General features: G+C 46.8%; 1 pseudogene; it reads left to right on the top strand.

Annotated features, from left to right (window-relative positions):
• The first annotated feature begins 7,184 nt into the window (after positions 1-7,184).
• LOC125537932 (BTB/POZ and MATH domain-containing protein 3-like) lies at positions 7,185-8,505 on the top strand (annotated as a pseudogene).
• The last annotated feature ends 18,213 nt before the right edge of the window (positions 8,506-26,718 follow it).

The raw sequence follows: 26,718 nt of genomic DNA, 5'->3' as shown, positions 1-26,718 counted from the left end.
GTGGCATCATGAGCTAGGTCTATGCGTAGTTCTCTTGCACGAGTAGAACACAAAGTAGTTGTGGGCGTTGATTTTGTTCAATATGCTTGCCGTTACTAGTCTTATCTTGATTCGGCGGCATCGTGGGATGAAGCGGCCCGGACCGACCTTACACGTATTCTTACGTGAGACAGGTTCCACCGACTGACATGCACTAGTTGCATAAGGTGGCCAGCGGGTGTCTGTCTCTCCTACTTTAGTCGGATCGCATTCGATGAAAAGGGTCCTTATGAAGGGTAAATAGCAATTGGCATATCACGTTGTGGTCTTTGCGTAAGTAAGAAACGTTCTTGCTAGAAACCCATAGCAGCCACGTAAAACATGCAAACAACAATTAGAGGACGTCTAACTTGTTTTTGCAGGGTATGCTATGTGATGTGATATGGCCAAAAGGATGTGATGAATGATATATGTGATGTTGAGATTGATCATGTTCTTGTACAAGGAATCACGACTTACATGTCGATGAGTATGACGATCTACAAGGATGATCATGGAGCCCCAAGATGGAGATCAAAGAAGCTATGTGATATTGGCCATATCATGTCACTATTATTATTTGATTACATGTGATGTTTATCATGTTTTGGATCTTGTTTACTTAAAACGACGGTAGTAAATAAGATGATCCCTTACAACAATTTCAAGAAGTGTTCCCCCCTAACTGTGCACCGTTGCTACAGTTCGTCGCTTCGAAGCACCACATGTTAATCGGGTGTGATAGATCCTTTCGTTCACATACAACGGGTGTAAGAAGTTTTACACATGCAAAAACACTTAGGGTTAACTTGACGAGCCTAGCATGTGAAGACATGGCTTCGGAACACAGAGACCGAAAGGTCGAACACGAGTCGTATGGAAGATACGATCAACATGGAGATGTTCACCGACGATGACTAGTCCGTCTCACGTGTTAATCGGACACGGCTTAGTCGACTTGGATCGTGTAACACTTAGATGACTAGAGGGATGTCTAATCTGAGTGGGAGTTCATTAATAATTTGATTAGATGAACTTAATTATCATGAACTTAGTCTAAAATCTTTACAATATGTCCTGTAGATCAAATGGCCAACGTTGTATTCAATTTCAACGCGTTCCTAGAGAAAACCAAGCTGAAAGACGATGGCAGCAACTATACGGACTGGGTCCGGAACCTGAGGATCATCCTCATAGCTGCCAAGAAAGATTATGTCCTAAAAGCACCGCTAGGTGATCCACCCGTCCCACAGAACCAAGACGCTATGAACGCTTGGCAGACACGTACTGATGACTACACCCTCGTTCTGTGCGGCATGCTTTACAGCTTAGAACCGGGGCTCCAAAAGCGTTTTGAGAGACATGGAGCATATGAGATGTTCGAAGAGCTAAAAATGGTTTTTCAAGCTCATGCCCGGATCGAGAGATATGAAGTCTCCGATAAGTTCTTCAGCTGTAAGATGGAGGAAAATAGTTCTGTCAGTGAGCACATACTCACTATCTCTGGGTTACATAACCGCTTGACTCAGCTGGGAGTTAATCTCCCGGATGACACGGTCATTGACAGAATCCTCCAGTCGCTTCCACCAAGCTACAAGAGCTTTGTGATGAACTTCAATATGCAGGGGATGGTAAAGACCATTCCTGAAGTATTTGCTATGCTGAAATCAGCAGAGGTAGAAGTCAAGAAGGAACATCAAGTGTTGATGATGAATAAAACCACTAAGTTCAAAAAGGGCAAGGGTAAAAAGAACTTCAAGAAGGACGGCAAGGAAGTTGCTGCGCCCGGCAAGCAAGCTATCGGGAAGAAGTCAAAGAATGGACCCAAGCCTGAGACAGAGTGCTTTTATTGCAAAGGGAAGGGTCACTGGAAGCGGAACTGCCCCAAATACTTAGCGGATAAGAAGGCCGGCAACACCAAAGGTATATTTGATATACATGTAATTGATGTGTACCTTACCAGTACTCGTAGTAACTCCTGGGTATTTGATACCGGTGCCGTTGCTCATATTTGTAACTCACCACAGGAGCTGCGGAATAAACGGAAACTGGAAAGGGACGAGGTGACGATGCGCGTTGGGAATGGTTCCAAGGTCGATGTGATCGCCGTCGGCACGCTACCTCTACATTTACCTACGGGATTAGTTATAAACCTCAATAATTGTTATTTAGTGCCATGTCTGAGCATGAACATTGTATCAGGATCTCGTTTAATACGAGATGGCTACTCATTTAAATCCGAGAATAATGGTTGTTCTATTTATATGAGAGATATGTTTTATGGTCATGCTCCGATAGTCAATGGTTTATTCTTAATGAATCTCGAGCGTATTAATACACATGTTCATAGTGTGAGTACCAAAAGATGCAAGGTTGATAATGATAGTCCCACATACTTGTGGCACTGCCGCCTTGGTCACATAGGTGTCAAACGCATGAAGAAGCTCCATGCAGATGGACTTTTAGAGTCTCTTGATTATGAATCATTTGACACGTGCGAACCATGCCTCATGGGTAAAATGACCAAGACTCCGTTCTCAGGAACAATGGAGCGAGCAACCAACTTATTGGAAATCATACATACTGATGTGTGTGGTCCAATGAGTGTTGAGGCTCGCGGTGGCTATCGTTATGTTCTCACCCTCACTGATGACTTGAGTAGATATGGGTATGTCTACTTAATGAAACACAAATCTGAAACCTTTGAAAAGTTCAAAGAATTTCAGAGTGAGGTTGAGAATCAACGTGACAGAAAAATCAAGTTTTTACGATCAGATCGTGGAGGAGAATACTTGAGTCACGAATTTGGCACACACTTAAGAAAATGTGGAATAGTTTCACAACTCACGCCGCCTGGAACACCTCAGCGTAACGGTGTGTCCGAACGTCGTAATCGCACTCTATTAGATATGGTGCGATCTATGATGTCTCTTGCCGATTTACCGCTATCTTTTTGGGGCTATGCTTTAGAGACTGCCGCATTCACTTTAAATAGGGCTCCGTCGAAATCCGTTGAGACGACACCGTATGAATTATGGTTTGGGAAGAAACCTAAGCTGTCGTTTCTAAAAGTTTGGGGATGTGATGCTTATGTCAGGAAACTTCAACCTGAAAAGCTCGAACCCAAGTCGGAAAAATGCGTCTTCATAGGATACCCTAAAGAAACTTATGGGTATACCTTCTACCTCAGATCCGAAGGCAAGATCTTTGTTGCCAAGAATGGGTCCTTTCTAGAGAAAGAGTTTCTCTCGAAAGAAGTAAGTGGGAGGAAAGTAGAACTTGATGAAGTATTGCCTCTTGAACCGGTAAATGGCGCAACTCAAGAAAATGTTCCTGAGGCACCTGCACCGACTAGAGAGGAAGTTATTAATGATGATCAAGATACTTCTGATCAAGCTCCTACTGAAATTCGAAGGTCCACAAGGACACGTTCCGCACCAGAGTGGTACGGCAACCCTGTCTTGGAAATCATGTTGTTAGACAACAGTGAACCTACGAACTATGAAGAAGCGATGGCGGGCCCGGATTCCGACAAATGGCTAGAAGCCATGAAATCCGAGATAGGATCCATGTATGAAAACGAAGTATGGACTTTGACTGACTTGCCCGTTGAACGGCGAGCCATAGAAAATAAATGGATCTTCAAGAAGAAGACAGACGCGGATGGTAATGTGACCATCTATAAAGCTCGTCTTGTCGCTAAGGGTTATCGACAAGTTCAAGGAATTGACTACGATGAGACTTTCTCACCGGTAGCGAAGCTAAAGTCCGTCCGAATCATGTTAGCAATTGCCGCATTCTACGATTATGAGATATGGCAAATGGACGTCAAAACGGCATTCCTTAATGGTTTCCTTAAGGAAGAGTTGTATATGATGCAGCCGGAAGGTTTTGTCGATCCTAAGAATGCTGACAAGGTGTGCAAGCTCCAACGCTCGATTTATGGGCTGGTGCAATCATCTCGGAGTTGGAACATTCGCTCTGATGAGATGATCAAAGCGTTTGGGTTTACGCAGACTTATGGAGAACCCTGCGTTTACAAGAAAGTGAGTGGGAGCTCTGTAGCATTTCTCATACTATATTTAGATGACATACTTTTGATGGGAAATGATATAGAACTCTTGGACAGCATCAAGGCCTACTTGAATAAGAGTTTTTCAATGAAGGACCTTGGAGAAGCTGCTTATATATTAGGCATCAAGATCTATAGAGATAGATCAAGACGCCTCATAGGTCTTTCACAAAGCACATACCTTGATAAGATTTTGAAGAAGTTCAAAATGGATCAGTCCAAGAAAGGGTTCTTGCCTGTTTTGCAAGGTATGAAATTGAGCTCAGCTCAATGTCCGACCACGGCAGAAGAGATAGAAGAGATGAGTGTCATCCCCTATGCCTCAGCCATAGGTTCTATTATGTATGCCATGCTGTGTACCAGACCTGATGTAAACCTTGCTGTAAGTTTGGTAGGAAGGTACCAAAGTAATCCCGGCAAGGAACACTGGACAGCGGTCAAGAATATCCTGAAGTACCTGAAAAGGACTAAGGAAATGTTTCTCGTTTATGGAGGTGACGAAGAGCTCGTCGTAAAGGGTTACGTCGACGCTAGCTTCGACACAGATCTGGATGACTCTAAGTCACAAACCGGATACGTGTATATGTTGAATGGTGGAGTAGTGAGCTGGTGCAGCTGCAAATAGAGTGTCGTGGCGGGATCTACATGTGAAGCGGAGTACATGGCAGCCTCGGAGGCAGCACATGAAGCAATATGGGTGAAGGAGTTCATCACTGACCTAGGAGTCATACCCAATGCGTCGGGGCCAATCAAACTCTTTTGTGACAACACTGGAGCTATTGCACTTGCCAAGGAGCCCAGGTTTCACAAGAAGACAAGGCACATAAAGCGTCGCTTCAACTCCATTCGTGAAAATGTTCAAAATGGAGACATAGAGATTTGTAAAGTACATACGGACCTGAATATAGCAGATCCGTTGACTAAACCTCTCCCTAGGGCAAAACATGATCAACACCAGAATTCCATGGGTGTTCGATTCATCACAATGTAACTAGATTATTGACTCTAGTGCAAGTGCGAGACTATTGGAAATATGCCCTAGAGGCAATAATAAAAGCATTATTATTATATTTCTTTGTTCATGATAATTGTCTTTATTCATGCTATAACTGTATTATCCGGAAATCGTAAATACACGTGTGAATACATAGACCATAATATGTCCCTAGTAAGCCTCTAGTTGACTAGCTCGTTGATCAACAGATAGTCATGGTTTCCTGACTATGGACATTGGATGTCATTGATAACGGGATCACATCATTAGGAGAATGATGTGATGGACAAGACCCAATCCTAAGCATAGCACAAAGATCGTGTAGTTCGTTTGCTAGAGCTTTTCCAATGTCAAGTATCTTTTCCTTTGACCATGAGATCGTGTAACTCCCGGATACCGTAGGAGTGCTTTGGGTGTATCAAACGTCACAACGTAACTGGGTGACTATAAAGGTGCATTACAGGTATCTCCGAAAGTGTCTGTTGGGTTGACACGGATCGAGACTGGGATTTGTCACTCTGGATAACGGAGAGGTATCACTGGGCCCACTCGGTAATGCATCATCATTATGAGCTCAAGGTGACCAAGTGGTTGATCACGGGATCATGCATTACGGTACGAGTAAAGTGACTTGCCGGTAACGAGATTGAACAAGGTATTGGGATACCGACGATCCAGTCTCGGGCAAGTAACATACCGATTGACAAAGGGAATTGTATACAGGGTTGATTAATCCTCGACATCGTGGTTCATCCGATGAGATCATCATGGAGCATGTGGGAGCCATCATGGGTATCCAGATCCCGCTATTGGTTATTGACCGGAGAGTCGTCTCGGTCATGTCTGCTTGTCTCCCGAACCCGTAGGGTCTACACACTTAAGGTTCGGTGACGCTAGGGTTGTGAAGATATGTATATGCAGTAATCCGAATGTTGTTCGGAGTCCCGGATGAGATCCCGGACGTCACGAGGAGTTCCGGAATGGTCCGGAGGTAAAGAATTATATATAGGAAGTGCTGTTTCGGCCATCGGGACAAATTTCGGGGTTATCGGTATTGTACCAGGACGACCGGAGGGGTCCCGTGGGCCCACCGGGTGGGGCCACCTGTCCCGGGGGGCCACATGGGCTGTAGGGGTGCGCCTTGGCCTACATGGGCCAAGGGCACCAGCCCTACTAGGCCCATGCGCCTAGGGTTTCCACCACGGAGGAGTCCAAGTGGTGGAAGGCACCCCGAGGTGCCTTGGGGGGGAGGGAAACCCTCCCCTGGCCGCCGCACCTAGGAGATTGGATCTCCTAGGCTGCGCACCACCCCCCCTTGGCCCTCCTATATATAGTGGGGGAGAGGAGGGATTTCATACCTCAGCCTTTGGTGCTTCCTCTCTCCCCGTTACGTCTCTCCCTCGCAGTATAGGCGAAGCCCTGCTACTGTGACGCCCTGCATCCACCACCACGCCGTCGTGCTGCTGGATCTTCATCAACCTCTCTTCCCCCCTTGCTAGATCAAGAAAGGAGGAGACGTCATCCGTTCCGTACGTGTGTTGAACGCGGAGGCACCGTCCGTTCGGTGCTAAGATCATCGGTGATTTGAATCACGTCGTGTTCGACTACATCATCCCCGTTCTTTGAACGCTTCCGCTCGCCATCTACAAGGTACGTAGATGCATCTAATCACTCGTTGCTAGATGAACTCCTAGATGGATCTTGGTGTAACCGTAGGAAAATTTTTGTTTTCTGCTATGTTCTCCAACAAGGGCCTCCTGCCTGGGCTCGCCGCACGGGCCACGTGGAGGCCCATCTGTCCCGGTTCATGTAAGAACCGGGACTAAAGGCCCAGGGCATTAGTAACGACACTTTAGTCCCAGTTCAACAACCGGGACAAAAGGCCCTTAAGAACCGGGACAAATGGCCCTTTTTCTACTAGTGACGGCCAGCCAATGTAAATTGCTATGTGCACACCATAGAGGTAGTAGCTCAATGATGGTTGTTAGATTCAGATTTGTGGGACTAATCATGCGGTGGTGAATGGGTCGTTCGATGTGTTGGGGGTAATTGCGGGGTGCACTTAAGAAAGTTTTGTTTGATTGTTTAATAATAGTGGAGATGGAGATGGAGATGCAGTTTGCGAGCTGCGAAGGAGAGGCCGTAATACTTTCCAACCGACCAGAAAGGTGGCGTAACCTCAGGTCGAGTACAAGTTTACGGTATGTTCCTCTCCGTATCCTCCTCGGCCATGGAGTCCGTCACCGCTTTGTATTTTCCACAGCCTTTACAAGTCCTCTATCTCCATATAACACGGTTAGGCGTGCAAAAGATTACGGCCAACTCCTGTCTGTCGATCAGACCCGTCGCTTATTCTCAAAAGCTTTGATGGCCATGGCTAACAAAGACGGCGCAACCTCTGCGGGGGATTACTACTGGATACCCGAGGCCACGTCCTCCACATCCATTACACGTCATCACCACGACATTTGATTTCGTGGTGACCGATTACCTGCAGCTCAAGGAGTCAAGGGCATGGGCGTCGGCAAGTTCGTTACCTCGTCCGTCTTCAAAGTCGGCGGCTACAAGTGGGAGCTCAACTTCTACCCAGATGGGATCACCCAGTACAGGTGTGGCGATAACACCTCATGCTACGTTCGCTACCTCGGCGGAGCCAAGGATGTGAAGGCCAAGTTCGCGCTCAGGATGCTAAGGACCAGCAGCCAAGCAGAGGTGGTCAGCTGGCGCGCGAAGGAGTACGTCTTCTCTACGCGGAATGACGATACGGTGCGTGCTCACCGTCAGCAAGGAGACTCCACTGGTGCTGTAGGGCGACCTCGAGCCCTGTATCGGTGACCCGACAGGCGTGGACGTCACGTTCCGCGTGGGCGTCCAGGAGTTTCCAGCACACCGGATCCTCCTGGCCACGCGGTCGCCAGTCTTTCGAGCTCAGCTCTTTGGACCCATGGCGGAGAAGGACATGGGACGCGTCAAGGTCGTGGATGTGGAGCCGACCATCTTCCAAATGATGCTTCACTACATCTATGCGGATTCGCTGCCACCGTGCCACCACAGAGACGGGCACAGCGTCGCGACGCTGCAGCATTTGCTGGTCGCCGCGGATAGGTATGGGCTGAGCATGCTGAGGCCCATGTGCGAGGAGGAGCTGTGTGAAAAGCTCGATGTCAAGACTGTCAGGTCCACCTTCGCATTGGCGAGTCAGCACAACTGCGAGCTTCTCAAGAGTAATTGCGTGTGGTTTATGTCATCGCCAAAAGTCCTTGGCGCCGTCTTAGAGACCGAGGGATTCAAGGAGCACTTCATGCCAAGTTGCCGCCCAATGGCTTTGGAGGAGGGAACTTCAGGGGGAAAATGTAGACGCCGAGAGGAAAAAACTGATCCAAACAAGAAAAAGATCAAAAAGATCCGTACAAAGCAGTGAACTTACTTTCATTTTGCATAACTAATAGTACTAGCAGAATGTCCGTGCGTTGCTACGGGCTACAATGCATGTAAATAAAATAACCAAATGCTTAAGGTCATCTTTAAGGTCGAAGCTCATTTTTTCCTCATACGTCCAAGCATGTTCGAACACCAAATAAGCGTCCAGTGGGCTCCCAAAAATCCAACCGCCTGTACCCCCAATTCAAACCCATATACAGGGTTCTGGTTAACCGAACAATTCACCATGTTATCTCAAACACCTGGTCCCCACAACACTGGTTAACCGAACAATTCACCATGTTATCTCAAACACCTGGTCCCCACAACAAAAACACAACCCCACGACGCACTTTCCCTTTTCCTGTCGAACCCTTCCCTTCCCACTCGATTTCCCGCTAGAGCCCTATCCTTTAAAACCGTATGACGCCCACGCCACCTTCGTCATGGCACTTCTTTCCTTCACACCGTACTTTCCCATAGACCGTTAAGGAGGAGCCCCCTCCCCACCAACCACCCCGCTCTCTGCCCTGATCCCCTCCCCCCCCCCCCCCCCCGTGTTCATGCCGATCCGCCACCATCATCAAGGAGGACGAGGCGTGTGCCGCCCCCGCCCACAAGCCAAGAAGACAGATCCAATGTCTCCTGAGAAATTGCCGCATTGTAACATACAGTTGAATGTCGTGCGTTATCACGAAACAAAATATGATGTCCATTATTGGGCTTGCAACTGATATGCTACCATGTCCATTATTAACTCTTGAAGTAATAAACCAATGCATTTACCTTTCGATCCTAACCAGAAAATTGTATGACTTGATCAAAAACAATATATGAATTGCTTGCTCATGCAATTTGCTTCAAAGCCATCTCTAATGAAATGCAATTTGCCATATTTTTTAAAGTAGGGAAATTATTCCGCTCATAACTGAATAGACCAATCCCAACCCCCGCCCCGCTCACTCTAAACCCTCACTCTTATAAAAAATCCACTAACTCATGTTCTTAGTGAGCCAGTGATCGATGACGCCGCAGCAGGACAACAAGGGACAAGGACAACAACCACCTTTCTATCTTAGTTCTAGTACCTCCTAGTTCTAAATTGGACCCACCATTCATCCCGGGCTCTAACACAACAGTGGAACACAAAAAAAATGCAAACAATGTACCAGCATTTCTGTTCTTCGAGCATGGAGGTGTGAGCTTTTCAAGTGGAGCGAGGCACTGTGATAAGAATACCAACAACTTAATAAAAGGGACCGGCTGTGTAAACTACAAGGAATATAACCTCCAAGGGAGTGAGTAAATAGTTTAACCTTTGTAATGCGCATACATTTACTGAGACATTTTCTTTCCAGTTTTTTTCCTAGAGTATGTGTAAGAATAAAATTTTATAGATTGAAGGTGGATTTTCATCCTAACATGCATTTTCTATTCATGGTCAAGTACAGTTCTCTGCAATAACAAGCATAAATGGACTGAACTGAGTTAGAGTAAATGGCAAAAAAATGCCGAGTATAGTACAATTGTTGTTCATCTAAAATCATCACAGTATGAAAAAATTTCGAGCATATGGGATTAAAGTGTCAACTTTTTCTCCATAGTAAAAGAAGGGATAACCAATTGGCCATAATCGCAATATGGACAAAGAAATAGGAAGAAAAACTTTACATGATGCAACATGAGATGGAGAGGCATTCTAATAAAATAGGTCATTGCCCGTGTGTTGCAAATAGGGCATAAACAATTGTGTCAACCATGTATTTTAGTATTGTCAACTTATTTACCAACTCATCACCCTTTTTCTTCTTCCTCTACCCACCATCTCCGCCTATCTAATACATTCTTGCAACCATACTCAATGGCACATCCAGCTAACAATCAAATTTCAATATATTTTAGTAGATTCATAGAACTATATTGAGATGAATATGAAATATACATAGTTCTCAATAAATAAAGCTAATGGAAAGGTACATCTTGTTATAATTTACACTGAAGCTACATATAACCGAATTTTTTGTTGTGGTAACAAAGAAAAGAAAACTACCCCTAATTTGACCAATTGTAAAAAAACTATGAAGAGAATCTTTAACAACCTAGAAAAGGCCTTGACCGCTGTATTCACTTGTTCTTCGCAAGGAATAATTTAGTATAGAGAATCTGTCACCATTTTGGGTCGTAGAGAGGTGAGTTTTTCTGAGCGGTAGGAGGAGGTTCCTCCCAGCTCCATTTGCAATAACCTACTGAGTGAATGATAATGCTGACTTGTTTGAGAAGTTGTTTGCTAACAAAAGGAAAGCTTAGAATATTTGATGTCTATATCAATTGGAGAATAGGTAAGCTTCAATATAACCCAGAAATAACTTGGCACGTTTGAATATAGTAGAGATTCTTTAAACCATGGTCATACATACTCACTCCGTCCCAAAATAAGTGTCTCAACCTTAGTACAACTTTGTACTAAAGCTAGTATAAAGTTGAGACACTTATTTTGGGACAGAGGGAGTATTCATTATCAGCAATGATCAAGATGTACTTACTGCTACTATATTTTTTCTCAAACTTTGTTGGAATAAAATTACAGTAATTCACAAAGAAATTAAAGGTAAGTAGGTAGCTATTTAATGTATTTATTTTTGTAAACAGATGTATCAAATGGTGTATCAATTAATGAAATATAAGTACCACATACTTTGGACAAAGAAGAGACCCGCAGATAAATAACACGGTTAAAAAAACAAGTACTGAAATATAAGTGTTCCGCATTAAGCTTGCTAGTAAGAAAAGGACCTCTAAAACAATAATTCTAATACCTCAAACCTCCTTATAGCAGTAAGAAAAATATCAGGAGATGGCTTGCTAGCTTTCACCTCCTCACCCCCATGGCAACTTGATACATCAGGGCAAACACTTCCCAGTGGTTACAAGCCTTCAGTGCAAAATGACAAATATCAGGAGATGGCTTGCTAGCTTTCACCTCCTCACCCCCATGGCAACTTGATACATCAGGGCAAATAGTTCCCAGTGGTTACAAGCCTTCAGTGCAAAATGACATTCATGGGTTCTGAAGACATCACCAAGAAATATCAGGTTCTATATGATTCTAACTTACTGAAGAACATAGAGCAATGAAGAAAAGTGCAGTACATTAAATCAAGGCCAAATGATACATTTCATGCATAAGCGAGCAGAAAAATAAATGGTGTGTAACATTTTTTTCCCTTCCAATAGAGAGACTCTTTGTATATTTTAACCAGTGATTACTTCTTGTTACACCAACTAAACATAGTTCTAAATGCTACCAACATTTTTTATGAAACAAAGGACAACAAAAATTAACTCCCCTCGCATCGGAACTTCATGTCCTTTCAACTCTGAAATTCCATAAAAGGTAAGCATACAATAATTTTATAGTGTATAATTATACTAAAGAAGAACATGCTATGTGTGTCGTCAACGCAAGTTGGCATATTATCATTGAGAGCATATATTAGTACACAGTGTGATGATAATTGGAACCGGATGTGCTATCAGCATGTCTTTCTCCTGGCGATATTAAACATCATGGTGCAACAAATTACAAATATTAGTGTTAACATAGGTTAATATATATTACTTATGTGTGCAGTTCAATATACTCTGAAAAAAAGTTGAATTATTCCTAACTATCACCATCAGATCTAGGCAAATAAGCATTATAATCACAGCCTGAGCCAGAACTTAGGATTGAGGAGGGATTGGGAAACCCTCAAAGAAAGGAAGAAGCTCACCAAAACACAGTTACAAGCCCCAACTATCTCGACCTTGCGCTCAAAATGGCTTGAAAGAGTGATAAGGGATCAACAAGAGTGCCAGTCGCATAAAGCTTGTTTAGATTGCCAAGGCCTGGTTGCACCTGACAGCAAGACAAAAACTTGAAATTTGAAGTCCGGATGTGGTTAGACAAGCTGCAATAACCTCATATTGATTTTGATCCGACATGTGCATTAAACATAGCATGGACCATGATTGAACAGAGCGACCGCTGCAAAATAAATGTATAACAAGAGCGGGCAGCATCAACATGTAATAGACGTGTATTGTTATCTATGAGTGTTGTCGCTAGTGAACGCATACAGTTGCAGTTGCACTTCTGCAACCTAAAGGGGAAAGAAAAATCCAGTTGTTAACCCAAAGGACTGGAAAAAATTCATTACAAAAGAAAAAAAAAACAGCTTTCCTAAGTTCACTTGCTGGGTGAAAAAATCAGCTATTATAAAAGTGAGCTCCAGATTTCAGCATGTATCATGCAGTTTTGTGTATATGGTTCACACATGAAAAAAGGATTTTGGCCAGTGCTAGGACATGGCATTTGTGGCCTGATAAAAGATTAGTTTGTGCTATCTTCAGGACAAAATGGGCACGTGAGTTACCAAACCAGAAGGGGAGGCCATGAGTATAGGTGGACTGAAACTTCTTGCTCGGTTGGAGCTTAATGAATCTGATCAATAGAAAATGATTTAATTATTTGAAATTAGTATACTAAAAAATGTAAGGTACATTGCAGAAACAACAGATTAGCAAAATTCAATAATGCAAAACCGAACCCACCATAGGGGAAGCATAGAAAGAAAATCATCGTCTGAACCCTATTATCTTAATCCACCTACAGATCCAATTTATATGCATCATGCCATGGAATTTCCAAAAGCATGGCTGCAGCCGCTGGCAATGATGTTGACCCAATGGTGCTTGTGCGGGCGAAGTACATCGCTGTTGGGCTTGTCACCGAGGAGTTCTGCAACTCACTGCAGCCTCAGGTCGAGAAGGTCAAACCCTCAGGGTGGGATTGGATCCAGCTTCCTCGTAGCATCAGAAGTTCGAGTCCATCGCAATGATGTGCTGCGCGACGACGAAGGACGGAGGATGAGAGGAAGATCGGCAAGGAGGTATCGATAAGGAGAGGCAGCAAAAGCGACGTGGGCCGGTGGTGTGTTGGCGGGTGCGAGGGGACATTGAAGACAGCGGCCAGCGTCGTGCGCCAGAGCACGATGGCGCTTGCGGAGGAGCCAATCGAGCAGCGGGTGTGGCTGGCAGCTGCTAACCCTAGCGTGCCGTGCTTTTGTTGACACAGAGACGTGGGTTGGATCTCATTCTCTTGCAGCGCTTGGCCCATGTATGGGTGTGCGGGCAGGGACGAACCGACGACCGTCAAAGAAGCGGTAAAAGAATCGGTAGCGGGGATGCCTTCGATTGATGGTACGTTGGGCAGGAAGCAGGAACGAACGACATACTAAGAGTAGAGATTAGGAAAGGTAACAATCGATGCGTTAGGAAAGTTAGGATTTTGATTTGATTTTTATGAAATAAGGTTTTATTGTTTGGTAACGTGATATTATTACATGCTTGTTTGTGACGTGCCTAGTTAGGAAAGTTTAAAAATTAGGATTTGGAATTGATTGTGATGAAACTAAATTTTACTGATTGGTAACGCGCTATCAGTTCCTGCCCGTTTATAACGTGTCTAGTTAGGAAACTTTGGAAAGATTAGGAAAGTTTTTATTCTAAGGGTAAAAAAATCAACGTGAGGAGAGATGCTGATGGGATGTGAGACGAAAATAAACCGGACGAAAATAAACCAGACGAAATATAACCAGACGAAAATAAACCATGGACGCAATCCTACCAACTCAGACATTAGTAGTAGAGATTTTGTAGGGGAGCCAAGTGCCTCATTGCACATGACATTGTCTGTAAGATAGAAGAATTCAATGGTTAAGGTAATAGTGAAAAACTAATGCTCAGGAAAACTTTAGAAGGCTGGTCGTAATTGGAGTATCATAAGTAGTATAATGCATGTCAACTAGACTTTTTGAATAAGGTGGCAGACAATTAAATGAGAAAAGAGAAGATGTGGCAGCATATTATGATACTGTATCATACTCCCTTCGTTCTTAAATATAGGGTGTATAGTTTTTGGCACGGAAATTAAAGAACCCATGTGGAGGAAAAATTTCACAAGTTTTGGAAGAGATTACACCTGACTAATTGACATGAGAAAATAGAGGAGCTTTCCCTATATAAGGAAATGTAATCAAATCCCTTAAAAAATTATCCAAATAAGTGGTGCAACGCAATACACCTTATATTTTGGACTTTTTCTCAAAAATCTATACACCTTATATCAAGGAACGGAGGGAGTATTAAATATTGTACTACTTTGTGTCATGTATGACAATTAATAAGGCAACCTAAGATGCTAACTTACTCCCCATTACAAAAGTATGATACTATGCATTACAAAAGTAGTATCATACACTAGTATCATATGCATGATACTCCCCATTACGACCAGCCGAACCCCGTAAACCATACCATAGTCACCGGCAACTTCTAGTTTGCCGGTGGTAATGGATCCTGCCATTAATTAAAGAGCTCCAAATTCGAAAGGGTTGCCTTCTTATGACATTATCATATTAAATATTGTGTTCCTTCTCATTTCGTCTTTTCACCATGCATAGTGATTTCTTCCAAGAAAGTTGCCTCATAAAAGGGAACTTTATAAGACAATCAACTTAAAAATGGTTAATTTTCAGAAAATAGATTGTTATCATATCAATATCTTCTCTTTTATACTATATGTAAAAAACCTCGTTGAACGAATCTCATGTTTAGGTCTGATGACTCACTTGTCTATGGGACATTTACATTTTTTTCCCAAACTCGAACCCACTACCGATATTTACACCAATTTTTTTTACCTTCCATGTTGTTCTGTCCCGTCAAAAGGATTTGACCATCTAAAAGACATTTTCTAGACAATTTTTCCCATGTCATACGTCCCTTACATGTGGGACCAGTGCACGTAATCCCGCGTGCACAGGGTCTGGGGAAGGATCCGACAATTTTAGGTCTATGGTACCCAGCGTTTCCTTATATTTTTGCAAGAGATTGTTTATGGGACTCGAACCCGTGACCTCATGGTCACAAGGAAACAGTTTTACAGTTGCTCCAAGGCTCCCCTTTCATGTGACACCCATCTACCATTCTTAAGAAGTTGCTCCCCACTACTCCCTATTCTCTCATCATGCACACTATCCACATCATCATGATTACACATCAGCATTCACTTCTCAAACGATCTGCCACATCAGCGGTTGTCAACAACGTTCCATCTCACAAAAAATGACATGTTCCGGGTTTTTTTCCTGGTTTCTTTTGCAGGCTGAATAGCAAGAACATGCAGCCCATTACTCCACGCAAATGCTGCCCAACATTAAAGCTAACCCAATAATTAACAACAAACAGCACAGGAAACTGATGAAACCGTCGATCTCTTCATCTTCTGCACAAAATCCCATGCCTTTTCCCACATCGTATTTTCTACCAGAACACTTGCAGGTTGGCAATCGGACCTTTTCTAGCGTGTTCACATGGCAATGCTTCCCTTCTTCTGCCACCCGAGAGTCATTTATTTCTTCTAGACACCTATCACATCGTTCCCTTTTCCATGCCATCAAATCCCACTGCTGATTTTCAGCACAAATAGATGGATTCCCTTTTCCTTCCTCGCATACTGCATCTCTGACTCTCGGCCTCTTCCTCCCCTCTCCGCAGGAGCAGCTCGGCTCAACGTATTGTCGCCGATCTGGCCTCGCTGTTTTCTCTTCATGTTGCCATCGACTTGATCTTTGAGGTGGTAGATCTGGCCATTATAATCTTACTTCGAGCCCTACAAGTCTCGTTTCCTCTTCCTATTACTGATGTCTTGGCCGGGTAAGCAGTACACCCATGTTCTTTGTCGTTTGAGGATTCTTGGTTTCCTGTTGACAGCAAGTTGTGTTCGTGTGCAAACAGTTTTCATCGTGGTCTATGCAATTTTTGGTTTGTGACTTTCCCTGTATCAGTAGCCACTATTCTACTTCAGAGTAGCAGTCTTGGGTATGCTGAAGGTACGAGCATGTGGATTGTCATGCATTTTAATATTCAATAGATGTCTATATATTATATACAGATATGTCTGATCAACTCTCAAATAGACTCTGGACTCTGTAAGCTAGCTATATATCCATTAATCCATGCCTCAAGGACTCACTCATGTTAATTCTGGATGGTATTTTTTCATATCTTACTCATCATTTGTGGATTAGATTAACTAAACTGGATTTCATTATTTTGCTAGCTGTGTTTCCCTTGACTACAGAATTAGTAGCTCAATTTCTCAATTAAACAGCGAGTCCATTTTGATGTGGTTTGGCAGTGGTTGTCCCTTTGATGATTCTTGTGTACTATTGATCATGTTACATCAATTTAGTTGCACGTATGCTTTATTCGCATGCATGACCATTCTAATAGATATCAATGATACGAGGTTAAGATCCTCATTGATTGATATGAGCAGCTCTTCTTTCTTTGAGATCTTCTCAACTGTTTGTTCATGTATGTAGGTGTTGCAGGTTGTCAGTCAAGATCCAGTATAACATTTTCTCTGTGTGGTCATTAATGTCAAGTATTAACTATTTTGCATCCCTTCCTGCACAAATTTTTTATAACATTTACAACATAGTTTATTTTGGAAGTCTACTTAACAACATAGAATGTTCTCACAGTTAATCTCATAGGTGCATACGATCGTATAGTCCGCTGGCTCAGTCTGACTAAGCAACCTCACTTACATTTTGCTAAGTAGCCTTCGGGTTAATCCTTTTGTGCACGCAATAAAAAATTTAGCATTACACGACCAATATTTTTCTTCATGTTATTTTCTTCCGCAATATACATCTGAAACATCAGCTAATTGGCATGCTATATCTAGTTCTAACAAAAAGGAAAGGGAAAACTCCCTCTCCCTACCTCTAACTTACACGAGGGACCCCACCAAAGAAAAAGAAAAACTCTATTTATGTGGAGTATTTGCACCCGAGCTCAAATGATCTTGGTGAACAGTAAAATCGAAAAAATAGTAAACAAATTCAAAAAAGTTTGATTTTTTGCGGTAAACTTTGACGGATGTTCTATGTGCTTGCAAAAGGTTATCATGAATGAATATTTCTGGAAGAGAACGTGGCAAAAAAAATGTTATCATGACTTCAAGGGATGTACTCCGAAACATCCTATTTTTTAAAGCATTTTGGAGTACAGATTTTTTTTATCATGACTTCAAGGAATGTCATCTTGTGACGAACATTTTCAAGCATAGAAAACATTTGCCAAAGGTTATCACAAAAAATATTCAATTTTTTTTTCATTTTTTTGCATTTTCTTTTGATTTTACTACTCACCTAAGGAAGAACACTTTCGTTCATAACTTTGTCTCTCTCGCAGCCTCATCTGACTCTCTGATACCCAGTCTCTTTGTGTGGGGTAGGCCTAGCGTGAGTGAGACGCCGCCGTGTTACCTGCACCTGGTGGTCTCCAGCGAGCTCGAGCAAGGACGCTTGGATGGCACATTCCGCCCTCCGACGCCCCAGCACCCACCGCACGCACAACCACCATATGGCCATGGACCTCGGATTACGATCGCGATGGATCAAGGTGGGAGAAGGCGGGGCTCCCTCCAACGTTGCGACCCACGCGGTCTTCGCCATAGACCTCTGTCTCCCCCCGTTGACCACCGCGAGGAGCTCGACACCCCACCTGCCATGGATGCACGCTCTCGCGCCCGACCACCGTGGATGCACGCCCGATCCCACAATCGCGCCCCGACCGCCATAGATGCACGCCCGCAACCTGCTCACTCTCTTCCTTCGATTCGGAGGCAGGGAAGGACGCTGGTTGCAATAAATGTTTGCAAAAATTGTAAAGAAATCAATTTCAAAATATTCTATGTTTCAAAACAATATCATGTTTATTTGGAAATCCCCAAAATAAAAACTAATTCAAAAGTAACAAATAATATAAACAAAAAAGGAATAGGTAGAGGAAATGCTCACTGTTGGGCTTGTGCTATATGGGTCCGCCCAAGCGAGTGCTCCATGTGCAAATGCTCGACTGTTTGTTTGTAGTTTGCATCAAATTGCGAAAGTTCACTCCCCATCTTGTGAGGCACTGACAAATGACGCACTGCATGTGCGCAAGTTGTCACAACCTATAAGTTCCTTTTTTTGTATATTTGTTTATTCAAAACGTTTTATCTCTTGAACAGTGCACCAAATCCCGAGCAGCCTGTGGCACAAGCACGAGGACTGTGTTTTGTATCGTCTTGTTGGCTTTCAGCCAATTCCGGTATTGTTTGAAGGTTTCCAGCCAATTTTTTGACCGATTATTTTACTCCAACATTTTTTGGCCTTCTTTTTAGTAAAAGATTTGCATGGGTTAAAAATATACAAGGAATTTAAAATTTTCATAAATTATAAAATATTCACGAAGTTTCAAAGCTTAGAGAATTTTAAAACATGTTAACGATTTTTAAAAAAATCTTCATGGATTTTAAAAATGTATGCACAGTTGAAAGTTTCTCATGAATTAAAAAATCTTCATGATTATTAAAACGTATATTCTGAAATGAGAATTTGAAAAATTCATGAGTTTAATATTTATTGAATTAAAAAACGAAAAATAAAGAAAATTCAAAAATAATGGCCAAGGAAATTATATGAAAGAAAATAATAAGAAGAAAGCAAGAAAATCAACACAAAAACACAGAAACAAAGAAAAAATAAGACCTAGGACAGAACATTCTAGCACCTTCATATAACAAAGAATTTACAAAGCGAACCGGTATCCCTTGGGTAGTGGCCGATTGTACGGGCTTTTTGTCTTGATTTCTTTAGATTTGTAGACCCGGATTTTCTAGGGCCCCCCTTTTCTGGTCAACGGGCCTGTTTGAACACCTACAGGTTTTTACAGGAGTTTACATGATTGATTTGACGTGGCAGTTTTTGATTGGATGTAAGGGGAGGACGCGGGCCTACCCTCATGAAAATCAGGGGGCAGATCTATCAATAAAGAAGAAAATTGGTGAGGGTTCGAAATGAGCGAGCCGTTGGAGCCAGGGTCTGGCGAACGGGCGAGCGAGGAGTGCGCGACGGCGGGGCCGGCGCCTGCGACCGGCTGGCAGCTGGTTCGTAGGGGCGCGGTGAGCTCGCCGGGGCGCGGCCCGCCGTCCCCGGCCCCGGGGACGCCGGCGGGCGTGGCGGCGTGGCCGGGGGGCAGTCGCTTTTGGGCATTCGCGGGGTCGGAGGCGGAGGCGGAGTCGGAGTGCGAGGCGGAAGAAGGCGAAGCGGAGGACCGAAGGGCGGCGCCGGCGGGACCAACGATTGGCGACTTTGTGGCGTTTGCTGCGAGGGAGCAGTCCGGGTCGGCGCGGCGGCGGCGTAGGTTCGCGCCGGGAGGCAGGGGCCACCGGGCGTTGGCTGCGCGCGTATGGAAACCGGCGACGCCGAACAGTGGGAACGCTGCGGCGGTGGCGGCCGGGGCCATTCGGTCCAAGTTGGCGGGGTTGCTGGTTGGCGCAGGGGAGTCGCCGGCGGAGGCGGCGGGCAATCTGGAGTGGCTGTGTCTAGCCCCCCCCCCCACCCCCTGTCGCGCGGTGGCGGCGGCGGTAGCGACTGCGGCGGCGGGGCTCGGGGCAGGAGCGCCTCTGGTTCGGGAGCCTAGGGTTGCGGGTGCTGGGCTTCGGGCCGGAGTGGGCCTAGGTGGTGCGGGGCCTGCTACGACAAGTGCGGGGTCGCCCACTCTGGAAGTGGCCTTGGTGGGTGGCCTGACGCGGCCCGAGGAGGGGCGAGAGAGGCCCAGCCCATCTGGCCCGCCCACTAGACCGGCGCTTGGATATAAATGGGTAGCGAAGGGCAGTCGGGAGCGCTGATTAGGGTTTCCCGCAGCCAAAAGAGAAGTGCGGCGCTGGGCTCACTTGGCTCGGCGCATCAAGCTTGATCCTCCACTCTCTCCCCTTCGCAGATCCTTTGCGGAGGCGGTGATGGGGGACCGGCGGGCGGAGAAGAGGCCGATGGAGGCGGCGGATCTGGAGGCGGAGCGCAGGCGGGAGCGGGAGCTGTGAGAGAAGGCGAAGCGGGCGATGCGTGGCAAGGGAGACGGCAGAGGCGAGAGGGAGTCACGTGCGGCTCGGGAGGAGCGCGGCGCGCAGGCGGAGCCACATGGACGCGAGGGGGATTGGGGTCCTCCTCCTCCATGGTGGATTCAGCAACAACAAGAAAAGAAGAAGAGGAAGAAGGCCACGCAACGGCGTCGGGAGCTGGAACGCAAGGCGGTGGAGCACCCCTACTGGGGTGGGGGACATGGGGATCCCCTGGCACAGTAGCAGCGGGCGCCAGCCGAATCGCGCGGGGGGGCGCCGCTCCTGACAGCGAAGGGAATGGTGGGGGAGCCCATCCCGGTGGAAGATGTGCCGGATGTGGAGTGCTTCAAGTGCGGCAGACTTGGGCACTACCAATCCAAGTGCACTTTCAAACCATTGTGTGTGCTGTGCAAGGAGGAGGGCCACGCCTCCGCTGATTGCCCCTCGCGCGGCAGGGCGGCCAAGCTGCAGATCATGGGGAGTGCAACTTCGGGAGAGGGATTCTTCTGTCTCGAATTTGCCGAAGATGCGGAGGAGGAACGGCCGGTCGACCAGAAGGTGGCAAACGCGGCGATCCTCTCGGCGGATCCGGGCAAGCTCAATCTGAGGATTCTGAAACAAGAACTCAAGAACATCGTCACAAGCGATTGGGACTGGCAGGTTACGCAAGTGGGCGACGATGACTTCCTGGTGGTGTTTCCCTCAGCAGATCTTCTGCACATGGCCAAGTCAAGTGGAAAACTTTTCCTCCCTTCCCACGACATCATCGCAAGGGTGCGGGACAGGCTTCATGAGGTGATCCAACCGATGAGCATGCCGGAAGTGTGGGTTAAGCTCCACGGCATCCCACAAAAGCACCGCGGGGAGGAGAGGGTAAAGGAAGGCTTTAAGATGTTGGGGCGTCCAATTGTGGTGGATGAATTGTCTCTTATTCGGTTGGGGCCAGTGAGGATGAAACTTGCTTGTAAGGCACCAGAGAAGCTGAATGGCACGGTGGAAGTGTGGTTTAACCATGAAGGGTATCAGATCAAGGTTGAGGTGGAGCGGCCGAGCCAGCGCAGGGGCGTGGGTGGAGCGGGGTCAGGTGTTGGGGGATCGGGAGCGTCCCAACCTCCCCCTCCGTCCAAAGACGGGGACCCGGCTCCGGTGGCTCCTAGTGCTGACAAAGGCAGGCCGGAGGCTGGGCAGAGTGCAGGACAGCAGCATAAGGACATGGTTATGGGAGGGCAAGAAGAGGATCTTGAAGACAGCATGCAAGACACTTCCATTGACACAGAGACGTGGGACAAGATTGGCGCGATGGAAGGGCGGGCGATGGTGGTGGCGACCCAGGATACTGCCGTTAGCGGTCCGAACCTGGCGCGCGACTTGGCAGGAGCCTTTGATGTGTATGGATCCAACTTGGCGCAGCAGTTCCCTACGCCTCGCCCCTCACTGGCGTTGGTATCCGGGGCTGATGATGGTGCGGGGCTGGTGGGGGGGAGGACCTCAATCCCCTCCTCTCCGATGGCTGCGCAGGCCGGGGTTGCTGATCTAACCAAGGAAGGTGCTACTCCTGCCTCGGGCAAGCAGGGCTCAGGGGGAGCGGGCAGGCCGCCCAAGAAGACGGCGGGCAGGAAGCCGGGACACAAGACCGTGGCCCAGCCCGCTCCAAGCATGGTGGCGTCTCTGCGTGGCGAGCTGGGGTCGGAGTTGGCGGCGGGGGATGTGGGCTTCAAGGCCAAGCGCTCCAAGGCCACGCCGGTGGCGACGCGGGAGCCGAGCACCAGGGCGAAGGCCAAGCTGGGAGATCTTTCATCCATGGAGAGCGCAAAACTGCGTGCGGCGGACAAGAACTTGGACGTGTCAGGTAACCCCCTCCCCTCTTTTAAAATTCTCAGCGCGTTCTCGGACGAACATCTTGCTTCGATTTTACATGATAGTGGGGTGGAGCTGGGGTCTAGCTCTGCTGATATTATCCCGTTAGTGCGCGCGCGAGGAGGCACAAGCTGCCTTGGCCGAGGCGGCAGCGCGATGCCAGGCCTCGGATGCATAGAAAAACTGCCCAGGGGGTCAGTTGGTTGTGGTGGTGTCCGAAGGGGAAGTAGAGCCGAGGGAAGGCTCTGACATCCCCTCTTCCAGCCGTGCGCCGGCTAGGAAGAGTGCAAAAGGCGGTGAGCTCGCGAGGAGTTCGCCTTCGTAATTGGGTGCTATAATGCGGTTTCTCTTTTGGAATATTCGGGGTTGTGGGCACGTAGGGTGTCGCACGCAGCTCAGGGAATACATGGCCAAGGAGCGTACCGATATTGTTGCGTTACAGGAAACCATCAAGGCCGACTTTTCCCCTCGTGATTTACTTGCGATCGATCCTTTACAGCGATTTAATTGGTGTTGGGTTCCTTCTTCGGGCCATTCGGGTGGCCTTCTCATGGGTTGTAATAATGATGTTTGTGATGTCTTGGTGTGGGAATTTGGTGTGTTTTGCATTATGGCCACGGTTAGGCACCGTGCTTCGAATCTGGTTTGGGTAGTCATTGGTGTCTATGGGCCTGCGGATCACTCGAAGTCGGCAGGCTTTTTAGATGAGGTTTCAGCGATGGTGGGGGCCAAACGGACAGCTAACCTCCCGGTCATTGTAGGAGGCGACTTTAACTTGATCCGATCGGGTTCGGATAAGAATAATGGCATTGTGGACTGGGCTAGGGTGTCCCTTTTCAACAACGCAATTGCGGCAGCCTCGTTACGGGAGGCTGCTCGGACCGGGGAGAGATTTATGTGGACCAACAAACAGGTCCATCTGGTTAGGTCAGTTCTTGATCGTGTCTTCTTCACCCCGGAGTGGGAAGCTCTTTTCCCGATGTGCTCGTTAATGGCAGAAACTAGGATCGGATCTGATCACATCCCTCTGGTCTTCTCCTCAGGGGAGGAGCAGATTCGCCGTAGTAGCAGATTCTTTTTCGAAACTGCCTGGTTTGAAGCAGAGGGCTTCGAGACCATGGTGCGTGAGAGGTGGGATGCTATTGTGTCTCAGTTGGGCCCCCAAAGGGGCCCGGCTGAGTTTTGGTCGGTAGCTGCGGCTAGGCTGCGTGCGTTCCTCAGGGGTTGGGGAGCGAATTTTGGTAGCGAATCCAAAAAGGAGCGTGCCAAGCTTGTGGCACAAATCACAACGCTTGACGCGGAAGCGGATGTTCGAGCCTTTTCTGAGCAGGAGTGGGCTCAGAGATACGCGCCGGAAGACCAAGTGCTCTCCATTCTGAGAGCTGAAGAGGAGTACTGGCGCCGTAGGGGCGGCATCAAGTGGGTGACCAAAGGCGACGCAAATACAGGTTACTTTCACGCATTCGCCAACGGGAGAAAACGTAAATGTGCTATACTTCGCCTTAATCATGGGGATAGGGTATTGGTCACCCAGGCGGAGATCTGTAAGCATATATATGACTTCTTCATTGGCCTGTTGGGGACGGCTGAGGAGAAGCAACTCTGCCTTCGGGAGGATTTGTGGGGTCCTACCGAGCGGGTCTCACAGGAAGAAAACGCAGGACTTGTCCTGTCTTTTCTACCGGATGAGATTGACCGTGTGCTGGCCTCCATGAAAACGGGCACGGCCCCAGGTCCTGATGGGTGGCCGGTAGAGTTTTTTAAAAAATTCTGGCCTAGCCTGAAACATGTGTTTCACGCAATCGTCAATGGCTTTGCGTTGGACCAAGTGGACCTGGCCCGTTTAAATTTTGGGGTGATTAGTCTCATTCCCAAAGTTAAGGGCGCGGGCAGCATCAAGTTATTTAGGCCTATCACGCTTATTAATGTACCGTTCAAGCTGTGCGCCAAAGCCTACACTGTCCGGCTGACACCTATTGCTCAAAGGGTGATCAGTAGGTGTCAGACTGGGTTCATCAAGGGGCGCAATATTTTGGAGGGACCAGTTGCGCTAGCGGAGATCGTGCATGAGCTAAAACGAACGAAAGGGCAAGGGGTTCTGCTCAAGCTCGACTTCGAGAAAGCCTATGACCGCGTGAACTAGGAGTTCGTGCGGGAGGTGCTGCTCAAAAAGGGATTTGACGCGGGCTTTGTTCATAGGATTATGCACCTGATTAGCTGTGGGCAAACAGCAGTGTCGATTAATGGGGAGATGGGAAAATTCTTCCGAAACAAAAGGGGTCTTCGGCAGGGAGACCCTAGCTTCCCTTTGATTTTTAATTTTGTGGCAGACGCGCTTGCTGCAATGGTGGCAAGGGCCCAAGGGGCGGGTCATGTGAAAGGCGTAGTGCCACACCTCATCCCAGGGGGGGTGACGCATCTGCAATACGCTGATGATACGATGTTGTTGTTCCAACCTGATGAACACAACATTGCTACTATCAAGCTGCTCCTCCTAGCATTTGAAATGCCATCGGGGCTCAAGATTAATTTCCTCAAGAGTGAGGTTATTATAATGGGAATGGACCAGCACGAGCGTGTCAGGATTGCTAACCTCCTTAATTGTAAACTAGGGAGTTTTCCAATTAAGTACCTCGGGTTACCGATCTCGCATAAAAAGCTTGCCATCTCCGAATGGGAACCGTTGTATGGTAAAGTCGCCAATAGGGTTAGTCCATGGCGGGGACGTTTTATGTCTTCGGCGGCTCGATTGGTTCTCACCAATTCGAGTCTGTCATCCCTCCCTCTGTTTACGATGGGTATGTTCTTGTTGGCAGACGGGGTGCACGGGAAGTTAGATACGCCGCGCTCTAAATTCTTTTGGGAGGGAGTGGGACTTAAAAAGAAATACCATATGTTAAAATGGGCGGCGGTCTGCCGCCCTAAGAAGTATGGTGGGTTAGGGATCACTAATTCCAAACTTATGAATGTGGCGTTGCTTTCCAAATGGTGGTGGAAGTTAGCTTCTAAGGAAGGGGGTCTATGGGCGGACCTCCTGCGGGCAAAATACTTCCCGGACGGCGATGTATTTTCTGCCAAGGCTTCGGGCTCGCCGTTTTGGAATGGGCTACAGGCGGTTAGGCCAGCCTTCTCGTTAGGGGCGAGATTTGAGGTGAATAGCGGCAGATCGACTAGGTTCTGGTTGGATCGTTGGTTGGGCGACAGGCTGCTGTGGCAAGAGTTTCCGCAGTTATACCAGGTGACAACGGACCCGCTAATCCTGGTGGGAGAGGCTTTACGCTCGACACCGCCTGCGATTAACTTTCTGAGACAGTTGAACGCGGCGGAAATAGCAAGCTGGGACTTGCTTCTGGCGCGGCTGGGACACATTACTATGAACCTAGATGAGGATGTTGTCTCTTGGGACCTGTCGGTGTCTCGTAAATTCACGGTGAAGTCCCTTTACAATAAGCTGACGGAGGGCCCTTCGTTAGATATTGCCAGGAACCTTTGGAAGGCTAGGGTGCCGCTAAAGATTAAGATTTTTCTGTGGCAATTATTCCGCAATAGGTTACCGACGGCTGAGAACGTGGCTAAACGCAACGGGCCCTCGGACGGGACGTGTGTGGTATGTGAGTCGCTAGAGGACGCGAACCATGCCATGTTCCAATGCGCACTGGCTCGCTTTGCCTGGAGCGCGGTGCGACAGGTTTTCTAACAGAATTGGAATCCTAGTACTGGGACCGAGTTGTTAGTTATATTACAGGCGCAGAGGGGCACCAAGGCCAGGATTCTGTGGATTTGCGTGGGAGCATTGCTTTGGTCCCTTTGAACTGTGCGTAACAAAATGACTATGGAACACAAGTTTCCGTCCAATCCGACTGATGTTATTTTCAAATGTCATTTATTTTTACAGAGCTGGGCACCGTTGGGGAAGCAATGTGATGCCGACCAGATGAAGAGCACTATGGAGCAGATCGCTGCATGTATCCCAAGTCTGCGGCAAGCGAATTGAAGCGTCTTCTGTTCCCTTTTGGGTCTAGTTTGTGAGCTAGAGTGGGTCGGGTCCTCCCTGAGACTGTTATATTCGATGTGTTGTGCGTGGCTGATGTAGCCTCTTGAGACTGTTATGTTATGTGTTGTTTGTGATGTGCAAACCTTGGATGCTGTCTGTGTGGCTTTATTAATTTAAAGCCGGACGCGACTAGCGTCTACGTTCAAAAAAAAATCAGGGGGCATGTTTATTAAGTTTTTTTTTTTGCGATAGCATGTTTATTAAGTTGGGAAGGAGTCCGTAACAGCCTGTAAAGTCCCGTACGTGTAGCATTTTTGTTGAACACCTAGACGTACAGTTCTGGCTCTTTACGGTTCCTACATGGC

Source organism: Triticum urartu, chromosome 2A, assembly GCF_056163025.1.
Source record: "Triticum urartu cultivar PI428250 chromosome 2A, HENAU_Tu73, whole genome shotgun sequence".
NCBI classification, from domain to species: Eukaryota; Viridiplantae; Streptophyta; class Magnoliopsida; order Poales; family Poaceae; genus Triticum; species Triticum urartu.
The sequence above is the reverse complement of the archived record's forward strand: the minus strand, read 5'-3'. Positions and strand labels throughout refer to the sequence as shown.